This window comes from Cervus elaphus, chromosome 5, assembly GCF_910594005.1.
Source record: "Cervus elaphus chromosome 5, mCerEla1.1, whole genome shotgun sequence".
Lineage (NCBI taxonomy): Eukaryota > Metazoa > Chordata > Mammalia > Artiodactyla > Cervidae > Cervus > Cervus elaphus.
In genome coordinates this window covers 28,379,055-28,402,813 of record NC_057819.1, presented here as the reverse complement: position 1 = coordinate 28,402,813, position 23,759 = coordinate 28,379,055, and the positions used below count along the sequence as shown (strand labels likewise).

At 37.4% G+C, this 23,759-nt stretch overlaps 1 long non-coding RNA gene across 2 annotated transcripts; it reads left to right on the top strand.

Moving 5' to 3' along the window:
- The first annotated feature begins 219 nt into the window (after positions 1-219).
- LOC122694043 lies at positions 220-21,890 on the top strand. Of its 2 annotated transcripts, XR_006341086.1 has the most exons (4): positions 220-360; positions 10,965-11,067; positions 14,771-14,888; positions 21,693-21,890. It is a non-coding gene; the product is annotated as an uncharacterized LOC122694043 (long non-coding RNA). The 2 variants fall into 2 exon arrangements; XR_006341085.1 differs by lacking the exon at positions 14,771-14,888.
- Positions 21,891-23,759: the final 1,869 nt, after the last annotated feature.

Sequence of the window (23,759 nt, the reverse complement as noted above, 5' to 3'; positions counted from 1 at the left end):
TGATGGTTAATTTTAAGGACCACCTTGACTGGGCTGAGGGGTGCCCAGAGAGCTGGTGAAACATTGTTCCTGGGTGTGGCTATGAGGGAGTTTCCAGACAAGATTAGCGTTTCAAAAGTAGACTAAAGAGATGGCTGTTATCCTTGCATGCAAGCACTATCCAATACACTGAGGGCTTAAATAGAGGGAAGATGTGGGGGAAGGACAGATTCTCTCTCTGCTTGAGCTCAGACATCCACCTTTTCCTGCCCTTGGATGTGGATTCCCTGTTTTCATGCCTTTGCACTTGGACTGAACAGCTTTCCTGGTCCTCCAGCTTGCAGACTGCAGATCTTGGGACTTTGTTGCCTCCATAATCACGTGAGCAAATTTCTCTCTCTGTATAGCCTTTTGATTCTGCTTCTCTGGGCCTGACTAGCACACTTCATAAACCCAATTTTCTATTTTTGTTGTTTGCATGTTACCTATTTATAACTACAGACAAGCAATATTTTAGCATATTCATTTTTCATCTGTGCCATATCAAAGCCTATAAATGAACTTCATCATATATTTAACTTCAGAATGGTGATAAACCAAGAATTCCTGCTTTTTAAAGTGTTATCAGAAGGTGTGGCATGCAGCTCTGATGATCACATGTGCTCCCGGTGGACTTACCTTATCCTGAAGGATGCCAGGAAACTCAAGCCCTCCACATTCCTTCTCACATTCCATTCACAAATACCATTCCATTAATATAAATAAAAGAAAATAAATGTAATTTTTAAATGAATGTAGATGCACTTAGTGGCAAGCAGAAGTGTGTGTACATGTGTGTGTGTGCACGCGCGTGTGTGTGCGTGTGTGTGTACATGTGTGTGTGCATGTGTGTGTGTGTGTGTGTGTGTGTTGCATGTTGTGTGTTTGCCATTCCTACCTAGTGAGAGCTGGATGGTGAAACCAGCTATCTGTGCCATTAATTTCTATTTTTTCTGAATTAATTTTATAAGATTTTTAATGTGGACCACTTTTAAAGTCTTTTTTGTTTGTTTGTTTTGGCTGTGATGTATCTTCATCACAGCACTCAAACTTTCTCTAGTTGCCAAGAGTAGGGGCTACTCTTCATTGTCGTGTGCAGGCTTCTCATTGCGGTGCCTTCTCTTGACGCAGAGCCCAGGTTTTAGGGCACAGGGGCTTCAGTAGTTGCAGGGCATGGGCTCAGTAGTGGCTCTGAGGCATGTGGGATCTTCCTGGACCAGGATAAAATGGGTGTCCCTTGCATTGTAAGGCGGATTCTTAACCACTGCACCACCAGGCAAGTTCCACTTTTAAAGTCTTTTTTGAATTTATTACAATATTTCTCCTGTTTTATGTTTGGGTTTTTTGGCCCTGAGCCATGTAGGATCTTAGCTCCCTGACCCAAGATCTAACCCGAGATCCCTGTGTTGGAAGGAGAAGTCTGAACCACTGGACCACCAGGGAAGTCTCTATGCCATTTATTTCTGCAGACTGAAAAAAAAAAAAAAAAAAAAACTCAATTTAATATTAAAGAAAGTAGCGTTATTTTTCAGAGTGAAACAGAACTCTCAAAATCCTCAACAGCATTGTTTTCTCCATGACTCCGTGTATGAGGCAATCAAATCATCATTAAAGAAATGTCTCCGAGGAGGAAACCAGATCAAAGAGGTCAAATAATTCCCCTTGAATGACACAACTCAGAGGCAGAGCACTGGACCAAAGATCAGAAGACCCGGCATTCAGTCTTCCCACATCTTCCACCCCAGAGTTTTGTGTTTTGGAAGAAACAGTGTTTGACCTTGTGTGAATCATCATCCAAGTGCTTAAAACCTAAAAGAAGATAAGGGCTAACAAAATGTAAATAAATCATAGCACAGAAATATAGCCACAAGTTTGTCAAACCATCAAATAGTTGGCAGCTCTTTCTTTCCTTTTAGGGATTTTCTTGCTGGAGTTCACTTTCAGGTTAAGAGTAAAGCTTCCAAAGAGGTTACACTCATACAGCTTTGTTCCCACCCAGAACTACTGCCAGTAGAAACTTCCAGAAATGCCTGCGAAGTACAATTCTGGTTGGGAATAGAACAGGCACAATGTCTAAGGAATGACAACTGGCTTCCCTAAAGCAGGACTAAAGGCCTGAAGTAAACCTGAGCCCAGCTCCACCAAAAAATAACCCAGAACTAGTCATGCCCCCCACCGCCATCTTGTCCTCAAAGCCAAATGCAATTCCTGGCATGATCATGTTAAGTGGATGCTCTACTTGACTGTGCCAAGCCTGGACTGCTCTTCTCAGAAAAATTATCCCAATTTTCCAAATGACATGATCACATCAAGCCTTATGAGGAAGATGAGTCCATTTGAAGATCCTATTGTGTGTTTAGATCTAAATCCAACGAGCCTGGATGCATGTGTTATTTAATTCTGTAGTAATGGCTGTGTGACATGGGACCAGAAAGCCTCAGCAGCATGAGTTGCAACAAATATTTATTTCAGGTCATGTATATATAAGTTGCCTGGGTGCTGCTAGAGATCCCAACTCGATTCAACAAATCTTGTTCAGGTGTCCATGGTCAGCAGCAGGTTTTCACATCTCAGATGGACATTCTTTCACATACAGGCTCTGGGATATCTGACCAGTGTGCCTCCTCCAGCAGGCTCGTCTGAGGATATTTTCTTGGCAGGGATAGAGAAAAGAGAACAAGAGTGAACGAGAGAGGGGGAGACGGAGACAGAGCTTGAGGCTTAGCCTCAAAACTGGCACATGAGCATTTCTACCACATGCCCTTGGACAAAGCAAGTCATAAACTCAGGCCAGATTCAAAGAGTACAAAAATAGATCCTACTTCATGATTGAAAAAGCAGAAGAGTATAGATGTGGCAGAGAGTGGGGATGGAGCGGGAGGAAGGATATTTTCACAGTCAGTATAGCCCACCTGGGACCTGCAGCCCAGCATGTAATGCTCGCTCCTCCTGAACGGTGAGTCACTGTGCCCAAGCTGGCTCTTGGGGCAATTCCCAGTGGACTGAGAGCTGTGATACCCTCTACTTCCTCTCCATCCTCCATAGGACCCACCACACTCTCTCATGTTTGGCCTTTTCCCTGACCTCCTTCATCCAACGATGTTTCTCACATCGTGAGAATCAGGCTCTATCAGAACAGATGCCCAGCAGTCAAAACACACTGATGATGAACAGCCCCCCCCCCCCCGCCCCCAACGTCTGCTCATCAGCCGTCCATCTTCCCCTAGGGAAGCTTGTCCTAGACCCAGGCTCTCCAGGACTCTGAAATATTTGAGGCATCATTTCTTTCAAGTCTCTTGGCCATACTCTAAATAGTCCATTGATAATGTGAAATTCAGTACAATATCATTTACGAGCGTGTGTGTATTTTTCTGAAGAAAAGGTCTATAATTTCCACTGTATCCTTTAAAAAGGAGTCCATGGCTCAGAAAAGTTAAGAACGACTGCTTATTTGGGTGAAGCTGATAAAAAAAAATCATCCTACTAAATACTAGTGAGCAGAGTAAACTTCACGCAGAGTAAACAGAGCCCTTGCGAGTTCTTTAACAGTTTACAGAACTGATATAGCTGAAGGGCATTTCAGGACCAAGGGGAGCAGGTGAATTTGTGGGACTGACCTTGATATTCCTGAAGCACTGTTTTTCCACTACTTTCCCTGGTGAGAGGCAGATCCATTGTTAACCTAAAAAATATGCCCTGCCTTCACAATGAGTTAAATCTAATAGACATTTGGTGATATATAAATGCAAATCTCTTCCCTACACCAGTGCTTTATTATCCATTGAAAATGAATTTTCAAGTTGGTCCTGAGAGATTTGTACTGGAGCAGGGTGACCAGAGCAATGGGCACTGAAGACCATCACAGAGAAGTAAAAGGACAAAAAAGGGCCGGATTCCTCTAATAGTATAACTATTGTCATTTCTGTATCATAAAGAATCTGAACAGTAATTAAGATCATACTGATTTCAATCATGTGCAACCATCAGTCCTTCTGTGTCTTTTATTAATCATGTCTTGACAAAGAAAAACCTTGAAATTCTTTAAAGAATTTCATTCACTTCTTTTTAAAATAGTTTTATGTCTACTTTTTGTTGAATTATAGTTGATTTGCAGTATTATGCCAATCACTGCTATAGAGCAGAATGACTCAATTATATATGTGTGGTGGTTTAGTCACTAAGTTACATCCAACTCTTGTGACTCCATGGGCTGTAACCTGCCAGGCTCCTCAGTCCATGGGATTTTCCATGCAAGAATACTGGAATGGGTTGCCATTTCCTTCTCAAGGCGATCTTCTCAATGCAGGAATTTTACCTGGGTCTCCTGCATTGCAGGCAGATTCTTTACCTACTGAGCCCCAGGAAAACCCCAGTTATATACATACATACATACATACTTTGTTAAATATTCTTTTCCACTATGGTTTATCTCAGGAAATTGGATATAGTTTCTTGCGCCAAACAGTGGGATTTGCTGTTTATCCATTTTCTGTACAATAGTTTGCAACTGCCAATCCCAATCTCCTAAAACAGCCCTCTCCCTCCCTCCCCTCCTCCCTTTTAGGTTGCTTCCATGTCCTGGAAGCAACCTGGAAGCATTCCTGTTTCAATGAACATGGGGGTGTATGTATCTTTTCAAATTATGGTTTTCTTGGGATTATATACCCAAGAGTGGGATTGAAGGATCACATGGTAGTTCTATTTTTAGTTTCTTAAGGAACCTCCATACTGTTCTCCATAGTGGCTGCTCCAACTTATATTCCCGCCAACAGCATAGGAGGCTTCCCTTTTTTCCACAACCTCTCCAGCAATTACTTTTTATAGACTTTTTATGTTAGTCAGTCTGACCAGTGTGAGGTGGTACCTCATTGTAGTTTTGATTTGCATTTCTCTAGTAATTAGTGATGCTGAGCATCTTTTCATGTGCTTGTTGGCTGTCTGTAGGTCTTCTTTGGAGAAATGTTTATTAAGGTCTTCTGTACATTTTTCTATGAGGTTGGTTTTTTGGTTGTTGAGTTGTATGAGCTGTTTGTACATTTTGGAGATTAACCCTTTGTTATTTGCATCATTTGCAAATATTTTCTCCCATTCTATAAGTTGTCTCTTCATTTTTATGGTTTCCTTTCCTGTACAAAAGTTTGTAAGTTTGATTAGGTCTCATTTGTTTATCTTTGTTTTTATTTCTCTTGCCTTGGGAGACTGATCTAAGAAAACATTTCTGTGATTTATGTCAGAGAATGTTTTTCCTATGCTTTCTTCTAGTTTTATGATGTCCTGTCTTATATTTAAGTCTTTAAGCCATTCTGTGTTTATTTTTATGCAGGTTGTGAGGGCATGTAAAGAACTTCCTTTACTTCTTAGTCAAGGACAGAACATTTCTTCTGGGAAACTGGACAGGGCAAGTGTGTACAGGTTGAGATCAGAGCATATACAATGCTGCCTGGTCTTGGTTTTGGAATATGGACAGAAAATATAGCAAGGGAAGAAGGAATTTTGGTGATGAAAAATATTAGAAGAGTGTTACCTTAAAAATTAGTTTTAGAACTTACAGAGTTATAATTAAGTAGCTTTTACAGAATGTCACTTGTCACCAATGTGTCTAATTTTATCTTTAATTTATATCTCAAAACTCAAAAAGAAGTGAATTTTAGCATATTTTTAAACTTTTTTGTAGATACCTCACTGGGAAGGCAAATACTGGATCTGCCTTTTCTGGACTTCAACCTAACAATAATAAAAACCCTGGTAGGCAGCTCTTCTCCCTTCCTTATTCCACTAAAAGATATCAGAAATCCATAGTCATTTCTATTTCCCAAGTAGAGTCACATCAATAAATGGTCCATATCCTCTATCATCAATGAACAGCCATTGTCCTTATTATTAACCCTATTGTTCTCCTCCTTCCAAAGAGAAGGTGTTTTCCTTTTATCAAATATTCTAAAACAGCATCTAAATCATTTTGATATAAGTAGACTTCTAGTTCTAGTCAGACAAAATGTTCTTTTAGTTTTCAAAAGGGGCAGATTAATTTTCTTCCTGTTATTGAGAAACAAAATTATGCAATAAAAACAATGATAACAAAACAAATAAAAGCATCTCTGAAATATGGACTGGAATGCCATTGCTACTTTATTTTTTTTTTTTTGGCAAAGTAATATCTCTGCTTTTTATTTTTTTTTATTTTTTTTTTAATTTTTTTATTAGTTGGAGGCTAATTACTTCACAACATTTCAGTGGGTTTTGTCATACATTGATATGAATCAGCCATAGATTTACACTTATTCCCCATCCCGATCCCCCCTCCCACCTCCCTCTCCACCCGATTCCTCTGGGTCTTCCCAGTGCACCAGGCCCGAGCACTTGTCTCATGCATCCCACCTGGGCTGGTGATCTGTTTCACCATAGATAGTATACATGCTGTTCTTTCAAAACATCCCACCCTCACCTTCTCCCACAGAGTTCAAAAGTCTGTTCTGTATTTCTGTGTCTCTTTTTCTGTTTTGCATATAGGGTTATCGTTACCATCTTTCTAAATTCCATATATATGTGTTAGTATGCTGTAATGTTCTTTATCTTTCTGGCTTACTTCACTCTGTATAAGGGGCTCCAGTTTCATCCATCTCATTAGGACTGATTCAAATGAATTCTTTTTGACGGCTGAGTAATATTCCATGGTGTATATGTACCACAGCTTCCTTATCCATTCGTCTGCTGATGGGCATCTAGGTTGCTTCCATGTCCTGGCTATTATAAACAGTGCTGCGATGAACATTGGGGTGCATGTATCTCTTTCAGATCTGGTTTCCTCAGTGTGTATGCCCAGAAGTGGTATTGCTGGGTCATATGGCAGTTCTATTTCCAGTTTTTTAAGGAATCTCCACACTGTTTTCCATAGTGGCTGTACTAGTTTGCATTCCCACCAACATATTATAGTAAACTTGTTAATGTTTTACAACAAGCTCTCTTAAACAAAACTCTTATATTCATCTGTATGGGGGTAAAATAGAAGAGTGTTGTAAGAATGCTTGAACCTGGAAGAAAAGGACAAAAATTTGCAAATGATTGCAATATACAAGACACTCCATCAGGTGACTTAGATGTGTTATGTTATTTTCTACTCACAGAAAAACCCATGTTACATGGAGAAAACTAAATTTCCAGAAGTAAATTTCACAACCTGCCCAATGTCTCCATTGCTGGGTCTTGAAGGAAGGATTTAAACACAAGAGATGCTTAAATATAAAAAAAGTGCCAAACCTCCACTCTCACACGATTCCTTTTGAATTCTCAGATCAAAGCAAAGGAAACTAAATCAAGGCTACAGATGAGATGCTTTAATTAATATGACTGAAGTCAGAACCATAAGGCATTTTAAAAACGCTGAAAGTGAGATAGAAAAAGAAAAAAATCCTGCAACTTTCCCTAGAGTCTGCTTGAATCACAGAGGATTTTTTCCTGAACTTTTTCGCTATGAAGGACAAATTGTCTGCAGGCCAGTATTTGCATCTCATTTTTAATCTATCAACAACAGCTTGTCTTTTTACACTTCTGTCCTTGAAAACGTTCTTCAAGCCCTAGCATCTTTTTCAAAGCCTCTCTTAATTTGTAGCTCAAATGCAGAAGCAGAAGTCACCCTTGAGAAAATATTCAGAGCCATCCCTTAATTTAGGGCATGAGTCAGGAGTCAGCAGAGCCATCCCATAATTCTACAATATACAATTCAGCTTTGAGTATCAGACCAGTAAAATAAATTCATAAAAGTAATGAGAAAAAGTAATTCTTATAAAATCTCATGAAAAGACAAAACTTGAAAACTCACAAATTGTTATTGTATTTGTAGGCATTGATGGATTCAATTACAACACTAGACAAGAAACTTTTAGTGCGTATCCAAACATTTTCAATAATTAAATCATGTCATTTCATGCTGCCTAATAGCTGCTGGCACCAACTGTGCACTAATCTCCAAAGAGGACCAAAGAAATCAAGGATAACCATCTCCTGCCACTAATCCACAGGGAGGTTTGCAAGTTTTACTGTAATACATTGTAGGAAGTCAATTGTAGGCTCACCACCACTGAACAAACAGCTTGAGATGGTAGCTGAAACAAAGAAAATGAAATCAGGAAGAAATGCATGGATGAATACAGAACCCTACATTTAGGTCACAAAATCTGGATAAATACAGAGTGAGGAAAAGTTGTCTAAGAGTACAGCTTGTGACAAAGAATTAGAGACATTTTATTTTAGGCTTAAAATAAATTACTGTAATGAAGAAGCTCTCCAGAAAGCAAATGCTGTTTCAGGCTTTATTGATAAACATAGGCTGAGAGTAACTGACATTCCAACCATGTTGAGAGCACCACCTGCTCAAGAGGCTGTTTTCTGGATGGACACTAACAATTTCGAAATTTTTCCATATGGAGAATGGTCAAAGGAAACGGGTTACTCTAATCTATATGACTGTATATAACATAAAAATAGAAGCCCATCGCCCTCAAATATTTGAAGGATAGTAGTCTAGATGAAAGATTAAAATCATTTTCCATGATTTTGGCAAGACCTAAGGGTGGAAATTATAACAAAGCTTGCTTCGACTTAAAACATAGAAGTATCTCTAATATTAGTCATACAAAGGGACAAATTTGCCAGATTGCCCCTAGAGTATTGTCTTAGATTTTGGTGCTGAAGGAGGAGATATGGTAAGAAAAGATACTTATATCTGAAAGGGATGTGCTTCTACATGGCCTCTGTGTTCTAGACTATGGAAGGGCTGAGCCAGGTATCTTAGAGGCATAAACTAAAGGGAGAAGATGATACTAATTTACAAATGAAACTTAAAAACAAGAATCTAAGAAGAGTTCTTAACCATAATGCAAATATGATACAAGTCTTCAAGGTATATTGAAAATTCTTTTTGGTTCCATATTTGTTCATTTATATTTTTAATGTACTTCTTGAATATAAAAGTCCTGAAACAACAAAGTAAAGCTTCTGCTCATTAGTTTTTTTACTTGCTAAATGTCTTCAATTTGAGGTTAGGGTTCATTGAACAACCATGATTTCTCTTTCAACCCACAAAATGACACCAAACACTTTATAACTTAGCAATTCCAAATCACTCAGAATTTTCATCTCCGATAAAAAAAAAAAAAAAAAAAATTGGATGATATCTACAAGCCAACCTTCCCAAACCTCCATCAGCCTAGGTCACTGAGCTGACTTTCTAGGATTAGAGATTAAGGATGTCCTTTTCTCACCTCCAAAAGGCTAGATGACATCAATATGATGCCATCAAAATGGCCTCTGTGGGGAGGAGGAGAGTTAAATTTACTTCTAAATTAAATCATGGAACTCTATATTACCTAAAAGCTTACTGTGGGTATCCATTTTGTGAGCTTCAAATAATAACAAATTTTTATTTTGAGCAGTGTCAAAATTGGAGTTAGAAGTGTATTAATGAAAAGCATGGTTATAAACATCATCAGTTAAAAAACATATGTATGAATGCTACATTTATACATAAGAATGTAGGAGATTTTTAGACAGCAGTCGTTTTTGGCAATTATCATTTCCCTAGGATTAAAGAACATAGCTATGTGCCTACCCATTATTGAGACTTCCAGACTTCAGTTATTTCCCCAGGGTTAGGCACCCCACTCCAGTACTCTTGCCTGGAAAATTCAGTGGACGGAGGAGCCTGGTAGGCTGCAGTCCATGGGGTTGCAAAGAGTCGGACACGACTGAGCGACTTCACTTTCACTTTCACTTTTCACTTTCATGCATTAGAGAAGGAAATGGCAACCGACTCCCATGTTCTTGCCTGGAGAATCCCAGGGACGGCAGAGCCTGGTGGACTGCCGTCTATGGGGTTGCAGAGAGTCAGACACGACTGAAGTGACTTAGCAGCAGCAGCAGCAGGTCTTCCTTACATCACCTTTACCATATATTTGTAAATAATTATAAATCTTTTCCTTCCTTCCTCACTTTTTTGCCTCTCTTTCGCTCCCTTCCTCTACTTCCTTCATCACCATTTCCCTCAAGGGCACTCAAGGGCAATTTCTTTGGTTTCTCTTTAGGCATTCTATGTAAAAAGATAAAATAAGAGAGTTAGACCCACTCTTCTGTAGAAAATGAGAGACATTTTATGGGGGTCAGAGCAGGCCACCCCAAATACGCCACTTTGGCATATTGATCATTCTGAATTAAAGTTACTGAAGAAACAGCCAGTGACAGGAGGATGCTCTGACCTGCCTCCATCCTCCTGAGAGAAGGAAAACTCTCGCATATAAAAGGTACTGTCCTCACACCAGAAATAGACATCGTTACTGCCAGAGATCAGAAGTTCAGGGCCAAGAAGGCTACATGAACAAACTCTGCTCACCTTTTATACTAACTAGTACTCAAGCCTGAATTTCTTCATCTTGTCAGTTCTTCAAAATTTAATTTCTACTTTCTCTAAAAGGTTACAGAAGTCTCTTGCTATTCCCATCGGAATTGGTTCCAGGAGTCACTGTGTGTACCAAAATCCATGAGTGCTCAAGTCTCTTATATAAAATGGGACAGCCTTCCATATCTGTAGATTTCTCATCCATGAATTCTTCCAACCACGGCTTGAAAATTTTGATCTGTGGTTGGTTGAATCTATATATGCAAAACCCATGGATTTGAAAAAAGAGGACCAACAAAAAATTTTTTTCAAATTTTTATTGAAAAAAATTGGTGTGTAAGTGGACCCATATAGTTAAAATGTGTGTGTTGTTCAAGGGTCAACTGTATACAAGTTGCTTGCTTTGATCATTTCTCTGAGTCCCATATTTCTATAAACAACTGAGAGTACAAAATTAAAATTTGATTTTCCTCTGTAATCTGTCTCATGTGAATTTAATTGTTAGACCAGCCAGAAGAACTTGGAAGTGTAGAGAAAACATTTTCTTCCCCAACAGCTGGAAAAACAGTCAGCAGGATAAACTTCACTAGCTGAATGCTGTTTGCCTTGAGTCTACCGCAGCTGATAAACCTGGGACTTCTGAGGAGCCCTGGCTGAAGGTAAGGATTTGTACCTGTCAGTCTCCTGAATCTCTGCCTGCAGGGCCCCATGGAAATGAAAATAGTGAGAACTCTTTTCTTTCCTTTAGCTAAATTTAGATTAGCAGGAGAAAATATTTGTCGAACTAGCTTATTTGGCTTCTGGTAAAAAATTGAGAATTTTTATTTTCTGTTGACCATTTTCCATGTGTTTTGTTGTCTGTTGTGTCATTTGTCATAAGGAGGAAAACTATAAGATGAAGTTTTCCTTTCGCTTTGTTCTTTGTCTTAATTGGCTTTGTGACCTGTGAGAACATCAGGTCCATAAAAGACCTTTATAGTCTCAACCTTCATTTCCTGAGGCTAGAAAATTCCCCATTCCAGTAGCATCTGCCCCAGTTAGAGATTAGCAGGCCTGTAACTGGAGGCTTTACAACTTTCCATGTGGATCTGAAGACATTCTTTTCTCTACAGCATCCTTACCACCTATATGACAAAGTCTTTGATTTCTTAGGCTCTTTTTGGGAGTGAAATGAATGGATCTTGTGAGCTCTTGCAATTTACTGTGGACCCCTCTTGGGTGGTGGTGGTTTAGTTGCTAAGTTGTGTCCGACCCTTGTGAGCCCCATGGACTATAACCCAACAGGCTTCTCTGTCCATGGGGTTTCCCAGGCAAAAATATTGGAGTGGGTACCATTTCTTTCTCCAGAGGATCTTCCTGACCCAGAGATCAAACCTGTGACTCCTGCATTGCAGGCAGATTCTTTACCACTGAGCCACCTGGGAAGCCCAGACTCCTCTTGAGCCCTTAGTTAAGCCATAAAAAGCCTTATCAGTTTGAGTCGCTATTGAGATTAAAAGATCTGACTTGTCAATGGCCAGGTGATAGATTCTTTGAATTGATTATATTAAAAAGAAAGAAAGAAAACATTTTTAGAAAGCTCTCATCCAGAGGAGCCTGGCGAGCTGTCATCAATGGGGTCGCAAAACGTTGGACACAACTTAGTGACTCATGGACACACACACACACACACACATCCTTGGGACTTCGCTGGTGGGCCAGTGGCTAAGAATCCATGTTGCCAATGCAGGGGGGCCCAGGTTCCATTCCTAGTCAGGGAGCAAGATCCCACATGCCGCAACTAAGAGTTCTCATGCCACAACTAAAGACCCTGCATGCTGCCACTAAGACTGGTGTAGCCAAATAAATAAATATTTTTTGGAAAAAGAAAGCTCTTGTCCTCAAAAATTGTCTTATTGGTATAAATGAGATGGCCAAATTAAAAAGAGGACACAAAGAAATGTAACAGCTAGCCTTAGGAACTCTCTTAACAAGGTGGGAAAAAAAAAACAACAGAAAATAACACTTAGAATAAAATTAAAGTCCCCATTCAATATAAATTCCTTTTCTTGAAATCTGAACACATCTCATCAGCAATTCCCTTAACTCCCCAAACTCCTCCATTTTCCCTAGAAAAAAATAATAAACACCCAGCTACTATTTTAACTTCGCTTTGCTACAAGATTTACAGAGAACACGACAGCCTAAGACCTAAGATATAGAGGTCACTCATGTAAATATTACAAGTCAGGAAATAAATTTAACAGAAGCATTCAGAACAAGCAGTAAGTCTCAAACATAAGATCTGTTTTCCTGGGTTCTATAATCAGGTCCTGCCAGCTTCACACTTTCCTATGCAATATCCTTTGTGAATAAGTCTTAGACCCCCAAATAATTTACATCCTTGGACAGCAACAGACCCTTTAAATTATAAAACCTTTTTACCTTCACTTCAGGGGATTTTTACCAAATTTAGGGAGCTCAAAAAATTCATTCTTTCACTGTCCCTTAAAATTGTAACTTGTACCATGTTTTTAAATATAAACACTCCTTCTCACAGTTGCCTGCAACTGAGTCTGGCTAGCTCAGTCAGTAAAGTCTGAAGGGAAAAAAGAAAAGGAAAGAAAATCTAGCCTTTTAAAATACAAACTGCTGGAAAGGTCTTTTTTCAAAATCCAGTTCACAGCCTCCTTAATATTACCAATATGACTGGTAATTACCAATATGATTGATATCAAAGATAAATATGATTCTTAAAAACATCCTCCAAAAATAGAGGAAAGTTTCAATCAGATGAATAGATAAACAACTTATTGCAACTGTTATTAACAGACTCGTGAGTTTTATATTGTTATACTTGGTTCATGGCTAAAATTTTACAAGAAAAGCTATAAGAGCTTTGTGTTTGTAAGTACATCTATGTATGCACACTAGAGTTATGGTACTCTTCTACCTCTGGATGGTATTACCAATATTGAGACAGGGCTCTATTTGGCTTAAAAATAAATGCTTATGAATTAAGTATTTCTAAATTTCAGAGATATAATAGAAATCAACTCAAATGCTTTTGAAGTTCATGTTATGTATAATAATTTTCAGTAACTAGAAAGTAGTTTGTTGGTTTAAGTAATACTGACGTGGCTTTAGAGTAATCAATATGAAGAATAGTACTTTTATCCTACCTAGGTTCACTGAAAGTCAAATAAGCTCATGCTATTTCTGTTACAAAATTTGTCAGCAAGAAAAATAGTATAAAAGGATGGCTAACTTCTTTAATATCTTATAAAATGTTCATGAGCATAATTGTTAAAAACAGATGAATTAAATAGATATAAGCAAAATGAAAGTTTTAAGGTAGATTTTTAGCAATGATTGTTTTATGATATATCTCCTTACATAGTTTCCCAAATCTCTTTGGTCACTTCCAACCCTAAAAGTTCACTAAGTTAATTAAATGATGGGGATTCATTGAAAGTACAGATTATTTTAAGTAAGATAAGATACTGAAATCTTAAATGCTAAGCACATCTAAGTTTAACAACTTCTGGTCTCTTATTACAGAGACTAAAGATGCTTGAGTATCTTAGGAAACATAACTTATGCCATACTGAAAAATTGTACTTAAAGGAAGCACATAAACACATAAATCTGCCAATATAAAGATTGCTGGTATAGAAAAATTGACAGTTCACGTTTGCTTACTTCTTAGATATCACTGGAAGTTCATGTATTTAAGATTAAAGAATTCCAATGAGTTATCTGATTATAATTACTAGAACTAACGAGGGAAACAAATGTGTGTTTGGGAAAAAAAAATAGACTATATGTTTTTTGGTAAGAAAGGGTATGAAGAATGGAGATACATTTTTCTGAGAAAAGAGAAAGTAATTTTTCCTAAAATAAAGCTTATTGTTTCTGAAGAGGCAGAAAAAACAAGGACAAACCAAAGTGGACATGAAAATTTATAGGTTTGTGAAAAAGAAATCTTGGGAAAATAATTTTATGCATGTTCAAGGTGAATAAAGTTGAATAAATTTATTATAAGTCCTTTGAAAATAAGCTTTAATGTCAATAGTATTTTTACATAAAACTGTACCTTAATTTTTTTTGATCTGCTTAAAAAAACACAAATTTTATTTGGATTATTGGTCTGCACTTTTCACTCAGTTACCTCAACTTCCATCTAAGCAGTTGATAAATTTATATCAAGTACAAATTGAAAATTGAATCTCTGATCCCTTAAGATTAATTTTGCTGCAATTTTGGCTCATGAAGTCCTCAAACATGGCAGTGAGATTGGGTTATTGGTATTATATAATACTGTCTTAAAATGCGCCCTGTGTTATGAATCACAACTGTTTAACAGAACTAACCTATTCTCAGGACTGAATTTTTGGTTAAAGCATGGAACCATGGAACAATCCATGGAACAAAGAAGCATGGACCAGTCAGTAATTCAGCTACTAGCCTAATTCTTGCTTCACAGCTACCAGCTCAACTTGTAAGTATGAAACTTTCAGGGAAGTTTCAGAAGAGGAAACTAATGAGGTTCAGAAAAGGCTAGCTCAAACTTATTTGCAGCAATAGAAAACAGACTTGTGGACAAAGCCAGGGAAGGACAGGGTGGGATGAATTGAAAAAGCAGCACTGAAACATATACATTGCTTATTGTTGTTTTTTGCTCCCTAAGCCATGTTCAAACTCTTTGCAACCCCATGAACTGCAACACACCAGGTTTCCCTGTCCTTCACCATTTCCCAGAGTTTGCTCAAATTCTTATCCCAATATTGAGTCAGTGATGCTCTCTAATCATCCCCTTCTCTTTTTGCCTTGAATCTTTCCCAGCATCAGGATCTTTTCTAATGAGTCAGCTCTTTGCATCAGGTGGCCAAAGTATTGGAGCTTCAGTTTCAGCATCAGTCCTTCCAATGAATATTCAGGATTGATTTCCTTTAGGATTGACTTGGTTTGATCTCCTTGCAGTCCAAAGGACTCCCAAGAGTCTTCTCTGGCAAAATTCAAAAGTGTCAATTCTTTGGCACTCAGCCTTCTCTGTGGTCCAACTCTCACATTCATATATGACTACTGGAAAAATCATAGCTTTCACTATACAGATCTTTGAAGGCAAAGTGATGTCTCTGCTTTTTAATATACCATCTAAGCTTGTCATAGCTTTCCTTCCAAGGAGCAAGCATCTTACTTTCATGGCTACATTCACCATCCACAGTGATTTTGGAGATTAAGAAATCTGTCACTGCTTCCACTTTTTCCCTTTCTGTTTTCCATGAGGTGAAGGGACCAGATGCCATGATCTTAGTTTTTTGAATGTTGAGTTTAAAGCCAGCTTTTTCACTCTCCTCTTCACCCTCGTCAAAAGGCTGTTTAGTTCCTCTTCACTTTCTACCAGTAGAGTGGTATCATCTGCGTATCTGAGGTTGTTGATATGTCTCCCAACAACATTGATACCAGCTTGTGATTCATCCAGCCTGAGATTTCACATGATGTACTCTGCACATAAGTTAAATAAGCAGGGTGACAATATACAGCCTTGTCATACTCCTTTCCTAATTTGGAACCAGTCAGTTGTTCCATGTCTGATTCTAGCTGTTGCTTCTTAGACCTGCATATAGGTTTCTCAGGTGGCAGGCAAGGTGGTCTGGTATTCCCATCTCTTTCAGAATTTTCCACAGTTTGTTGTGATCCACACAGTCAAAGGCTTTACATAGTCAACAAAGTGGAAGTAGATGTTTTTCTGGAATTCCTTTGCTTTCTCTATGATCCAACTAATGTTGGCAGTTTGGTGTCTGGTTCCTCTGCCTTTTCTAAACACATTTCATACATCTGGAAGTTCTCGGTTCACTTGCTGCTGAAGCCTACCTTGAAGGATTTTGAGCATTACCTTGCTAGTATGTGAAATGAGTGCAGTAGTATAGTAGCTGAACATTTTTTGGCATTGCCCTTCTTTGGGATTGGAATGAATACTGGACTCTTTCCAGTCCAGTGGCCATTGCTCATTTTTTCAAATTTGCTGACATATTGAGTGCAACACTTTAACAGCATCAGCGTTTAGGGTTTTAAATAGCTTAGCTGGAACTCTGTCACCTCTACTGTTCACAGTAATACTTCCTAAGGCCTACTTGACTTCACACTCCAGGATGTCTGGCTCTAGGTGAGTGATCACACCATCATGGTTACCTGGGTCATTAAGATCTTTTTTGTATAGTTCTTCTGTGTATTCTTGCCACCTTTTCTTAATATCTTCTGCTTCTGTTAGGTCCTTACCATCTCTGTCCTTTATCATGCCCATTCTCCATGAACTGTTCCCTTAGTATCTCTAATTTCCTTAAAAAAATCTCTAGTCTTTCCCATTCTATTGTTTTCCTCTATTTCTTCTCATTGTTCACTTAGGAAGACCTTCTTGTCTCTCCTTGCTATTCTCTGAAACTCTACACTCAATCTAGTATATCTTTCTCTTTCTACCTTGACTTTTGCTTCTCTTCTTTCCTTGGCTATTTGTAAAGCCTCCTCAGACAACTACTTTGCCTTCTTGCATTTCTTTTTCTTCGGGATGGTTTGGTCACTTCCTTCTGTATAATGTTATATATTTAATGTATACCCCAGTGGGAATTTTCTGTATGACACTGGGAGCTCAACCCAGCCCTCTGTGACAACCTAGAGGGATCGGATGGGGTGGGATGGAGGTTCAGGAGGGAGGGGGCATATATACACCTATAGCTGATTCATGTTGATGTATGGCAGAAACCCACACAACACTGTAAAGCAATCATCCTCCAATTAAAAATAAATTTTGAAAAAGAAAATGAAAAACCCAGCTCAAAATGTGCTTCTTGGCAGATTCATTATTTTGAATAAAATTACTCAAGCAAAAGCAAGAAGGATATTCTGACCATTTTTGTTCCCCCTGGAAGCGTGAAATAAATCTTCTAGTGAAAGATACCCTCCTCCCACCAGGAGGTAAACAGAGAGCCTTATTGCTGGAGATCAGGAATTCAGGGCCAAGAAGGCTACATAAACAAACTCTGCTTAGTTCTTCACTAATTAATACCCAAGCTTAAGTTTGTCTGTCTTCTCAGTTCTTCTCAAATTTATTGTTCCTTTATCTAAAAGGTCTAAAAGCTGTGTGCTTTGGTCACTCCTTTGAGTCTCATATTTCTGTAAACTCTTGTACTCATGAAATTGAAATTATATTTTCTCCCAGTAATCTGTTTCACGTCAATTTAATAATCATCCAGAAGGACCTAGAAGAGTAGAGGAAATTTTTTCTCCCCAATACATTCAAAAGTCCTGGAGAAGATGAATAAATACGTGTGTGTGTGTGTGTGTGTGTGTGTTGTATGTATACACATATATATATATGTATGTATGAGTGTGTCTGTGTGTGTGTGTATATATATATATATATAGTCCTTTGCATAATTCTAAGTGATTATAGTTTTAAGCTGTAAGCTAATGGTCTGACACACATTTTATAACTGAAAGTGGAATGAAAATTAGTTAGGGAATACTGTGTGTGCAAAAAATTTTTGCTTTCACCAGGCTAGAGAACATTGTTTATTTTTTCATCAGTGGAAAGAAAAACCCAGTGGCAGTTTCCAGCTCTTAGCATCCTCTGGTTATAGAGGTCCACTACATGTATCATCACAATGCCAGATAGAAACTCTAGATCAGGGAGCATCACGCTTCTCCCTATCAATTTGAGTATTAGAACAGGCTCTGAAAATGTTGATTTTCCAAAGTGAAGTCTGCGATAAAGAAGAGGAGCTGCTCTCAGTAACTTGCCATCTGAAATACTAAATTCTTCTGGGAACAAGTGAGAGAAACCTTCCCTTAGCTGAAAAAAACAAAGAGGTAACTAACAAACTAGATTTTCAAGGCAACTGACATTTACTCATACTTACAGGTTGCACAAATGCTAGGCTGAGAGTGAAAGCTTATAATTTTGGTACCAGCTCCCCACACGAGAGACTAAACACAGACAATTACAAATGATAAAAAATATATACACAGAATCCATCTCTTTGTTTAAAGATATGTGTACTCAAAGCAATAGTAAAGCTAGCAAGAGAAATTGTCTGTCCAGAAAGGCTTCCAAAAGAATGTAAATAGTGTAGAAAAGAGGGCTTCAAATTTAGAACCTGAAGGTATCTTTAAATTCTTCAGTGCATTCTTCTATTTTTCAGATATGGAACGAAATAAATGATGTGAAGAAACACAGACACAAATTCAAAATTTCACACTGAAGCTTGGATCTTTTGAGGACTTATTCAGAGTTCTTCCCACACAACATTCTATTCTGTAATCCCTTATTGACTGCCTAAAACATGGGTGGCACGTTGATAGCTAGGGCTCTAAAGATGAATCTTCACCCATAGACGTATATTATAGGGAGAGGAAGCCATATGAAGAGATTTTCCAATGCATATGAAGTAGTGTGTGTCATAAAGGAAGAATAATATAAATTCTACCACATTAGACACAGCATTTGAGAACTGGCAAATACTGAGCAAGTCTATAAACATGGTCCATGACCTGATAGCTTTGTTGTTGTTGATGATGATGTTTTAAAATTTTTAAAAAGTAAAATGAAGTACTGTAATAATGCCATTTATAATAAGAAATATATTGTCTTTTTTATCCTTAAACAGAATGCCTAAAACCACTGGAATTTTCACTAAGTGGTGAAATTGACAAAAGTGTCTTGCTGTGTTCATGAGGTGGTTTGGACCTCACCTATGGATGGGGGCTAGTTACCAAGAACACCAACCATATGATCAGAGAATTGAAACTTTCAGTCCCATCCCCTGACTTCAGGGGTGGGAGAGAAGCTACAGATTTAATTAATTGCCAATGGACAATAACTTAATCAATCTCCCTTTGTAATAAAGTCTTCATTAAAACCCAAAAAGTTTGAGGCAGGTGAGCACATGCTGATTTGGGAAGGATAGTATGCTAGGAGATGGGGCAAGACACTCCACACCTTTTCCCCACACCTGCCCTGTGCATCTCCTCCACCCGGCTGTTCCTGAGTCATATTTTTTTAAATAGGAAATCAGTCATCTTGAAAGTAAAATGTTTCTCTGATTTCTGTGAGCTGCTTTAGTAAATCAAACCTCCAATCTATAGCCAGCAGGTCAGAAGCACAGGCGACAACCAGGGCTTGTGATTGTCATCTGAAGAGGGATGGGGGAAGTCGTGTGGGACTGGTGTTAGAGGATTGCTTGGTGATGTGGGAAAAACTCTCCCCACTGGGTGCAGAATTTCAGATACTACTACCTAAATATAAGTGCAATATAAAAACAAGTATTGTTTCCAACTAAAAATTAGTTGTCAATAATATTGTATACTCTAGATTTATTCACTAGATTACCAAAATTAAATAAGACTTGAAAGAGGAATATATTCAAGTACATGATTCCCTTTGAAATGAATGTTCCTTACATTTTGCACATAAGCTCCGCTATAATTTGACTTTTACACTGTTCATAAAACTCTCTTCTAAAAAGTAAGCTGGGAAGGAGACTAGAAGTTAACTCGTTAGCCACAGTGAAGGAAATTAGAATGTGTCCCAAGACATTTAGGGATTATTAGGAAAATGTCATTTATGTTCAATTTTTGTTATCTTTGTTATCTTAAAGAAATAATGGAGACAGGAAAGCTCCATAGTTTCATTAAAATGTAAACTTCTAACACAATAAACCCCAGAATTTATTTAAAGGAAAACTTCACAGAATATAAGAGCAAATAATTTCTTTGTTTCTTTTTCTTACCAATATATTCCTTAGTTTTTTCTTCTTCCCAGTCATCATGAATTATTCTCATTGATTTCATAAAAGCTCATATCTTTAGAAAATTCTGGGAACTGTTTATTTTAAAGCATTTTTCTAAAATATGCTCTTTTCACATGTGAGTAAAATGATCTTGTTTAAATTAGCAGAAAACAACCTATTATGTACTCTGTTACATGCTAAATGGAGAAGGAAATGGCAACCCACTCCAGAGTTATTGCCTGGAGAATACCACGAACAGAGGAGCCTGGCAGGCTACAGTCCACGGGATTGCAAAGGGTCGGACATGACTGAGTGACTATCACCACATGCTAAAATTCAGCAAAACTAATGAACAGAATACAGTATCTGTGTAATAAATGTGCTGTGCTGTGCTGTGCTTAGTCACTTAGTCGTGTCCAGCTGTTTGTGATCCCATGGACTGTAGCCCTCCAGGCTCCTCTGTCCATGGGAATTCTCCAGGCAAGAATATTAGAATGGGTTACCATGCCCTCCTCCAGGGGGTCTTCACCACCCAGGGATCCAACCCATGTCTCCTGCATTGCAGGTGGATTCTTTACTGTCTGAGCCATCAGGGAAGCCTGTATAATGAATACTATGTATCAATTAAAAAAAAAAATGAAGTCACAATACATGTTAGAGCATGAATGAATCTTGAAAATATGCTAAATGAAAGATGCCAGTGATAAAGGGCCATGTAGTCTATGATTTCAATTATATGAAATAATCAGCATAGGTGAATCCACAGAGATAGAAAGAATTTGGTGATTGCTTGGGCTCTGGCCTGGGGGAGGGGTGCTGGGGGCCTGGGGAAAGACAGTTAATGTGTACAAGATGTTTTAGGTGAGTGCTGGAAATGTTCTAAAATTAGACCATGGTGATGGATGAACAACTGTGTAAATATACCAAAACGCACAGAACTGTAAACTTTAAATAAGTGGATTTATGGACTGAGCACACATGCATGGTACATGAACTGTTTATCAATAAAGCTATAAAATGAAAAAATAAAACCCACCAACATACACATGGATACACCATTTTCTACAGTTCTATGAATTTTTAAAATAATGTAAAATAATTATTAAGGTAATAGATGCACCAGATTTTGAAATTAAATTATTCACAATGCACCAAAAAACAATATCCTTATACACAAATTCTATACATTGGTTGGCGTATAATACTAGAATGAACTTCTAAAACTGAACTTGTTACCTTGAAGAGTATGTAGATTTTAATATAGTTTTGGCAGATTGCTCCCAAAGTTACTGTTACCAGCAGAAGAGTCCTAACTTCACCGCATTCCAACCAATGGGGCTTTATAGATGTCTCATTCTAATCTATCTTACCAAATCTGGATTTGGTCACATTTTTCAGTCCTTATTATACAAACACAAAAAAATACTGACAGCCTCTGCCTTCTTATACCATTTGAAAAACTGATTAGTGCTTCTCAACTGGTGGTCCTGTGATTAAGAATCCACCTTGCAATGCAGGGGACACCTATTACATCCCTGGTCCGGAAAGATCCCACACACTGCAGGGCAACTAGGCCCCCGCCACCACCATGGAGCCCACACGCCACAACTGTGGAAGACTATGCTCTGCAATAAGAGAAGCCACTGCAGTGAGAAGCCCATGCACCACAATCTGACGGCTGACCGTGCTGAGAAAGCCCACATGCAGCAACGAAGATCCAGCACAGAAAAAATGTATATATATATATGTTTAATTAATTTTTAAAATAAATAAAAAATAAAAAACGTATTAATCCCCTTGATTCCATTGATTCTGATTCTACAAAATATAAATTCACTAAACTATCCATGTAAGCCTTTTATCTTATCAATTTTTTCATATTTCATTCACAAATATGTTAATTATAATACTTAAAAGTTACATTTCCATTCTGTGCTTTAACCTAATTTACATAATTATCTAAATAAGGAATCTGACATTTGGGATTTCCAATTTTAATATATTATTTTGTATTCTGGCAAAACACTTAAATTATACTTCCTTATTTGCACATAAATATAACAAATCATATAGATTTTTTTCATGGAATACATATTTTACCTAATTTAGCCTATTGATGGTATAGAGCAAACTTATCTTTTGAATACCTTCCATTTATCCCTCTTCTTTTTCTCTTACATACTGTCTTTTTTGTGCACATAGGCACACATATACATACACATACACATGTGTGCATGATCACATGTATACTTTACAGTAGGTCAAGGAGGCAAAATGAGCATTTTGTGGATCTAACTTTCCTTATTTGTAATTATTTTCCTAGGATAGATTTCCAGAAATGATATTGCTATGACAAGTATGTTCTTTTTATTGCTCTTAATTTTATAATGTTGATTTCTAAGCAGTGCTATACCAACTACTTACCATTAAAGAAAATATAGCTATCACTAATGATTAGCATTGGTTATTTTTTTATTCTATATACCTGGTTAATTTAATTGATGAAAATGCTCCCACATTTATGCTTTAATTTGTATGTCTTTTTTGACTAGTATGGTACTAGCAAATAATGTTTCTTTAATAGTTTTATGTACCCTTAGTGAATGCTCAAACATGATTATTCATACTTAAATTTTTTCTTCTCCATTTTAATATTTTGAGTAAATTAACTATTCATTGTATGATTTTTGTCATTCTTTTGTTTTCTTTTTCCTTTAGGATATGTTTGATTATAGGATTTATGACACACAAAATTTTTCAATTTTTAAAGAGTCCAATCTGTCCTTTTCTTTTGTGATCACTGTCATTTCTAAGCTTAGACAGATATCACCTCCCCAAAGACTTGGCAATTAATTAGCTTTAGTATCTTCTAGGGTTTCCTGGTATGATGTTTGCATGCAAAATCTAGTTTAGAAAATAGATTATAAAGACAACTGATTAATAGTAAAACTCACTTTCTAAGTGACAAATTTTCACTTTCTAAGTGAAAATATTTTAAAAAGCTATTTAAAATAGATAGCTTAGCAATTTGTATGGGAGCAATAAGTTGGACACTTGGATCCTTCTATTCAGTGAATCTTAAATTATAGGTCAAATTGGCAACATATACATACATGTATAGAGATTTCTCACAAATATGTCATTTAATATAAACTACTTTATTTTTATAGATTTGTAATTGAAGGATGGTTAATTTACAACCTGTGTTAGTTTCAGTATACAGTGAAGTGATTCACTTAAGCACACACACATATATGTACATATGTTATTTTTCAGATTCATTTCTTTTATTGGTTATTACAAGATACTGAGTATAACTCCCTGCCCTATGCAGTACGTCCTTAATGGTTAGCTCTTTTAGATATAATAGTTGTGTATATGTCAATCCCAAACTTCTAATTTAAAAGAGTAGGAAATATTTCACCTTTTTATTTCTTATTTTAATAGGTTTTTCTTTTCTAAGTAATACATACTAAGATAATGGCACCTGGTCCCATCACTTCATGGTGAATAGATGGAGAAATAATGGAAACAATGAGAGACTTTATTTTCTTGGGCTCCAAAATCACTGCAGATGACGACTG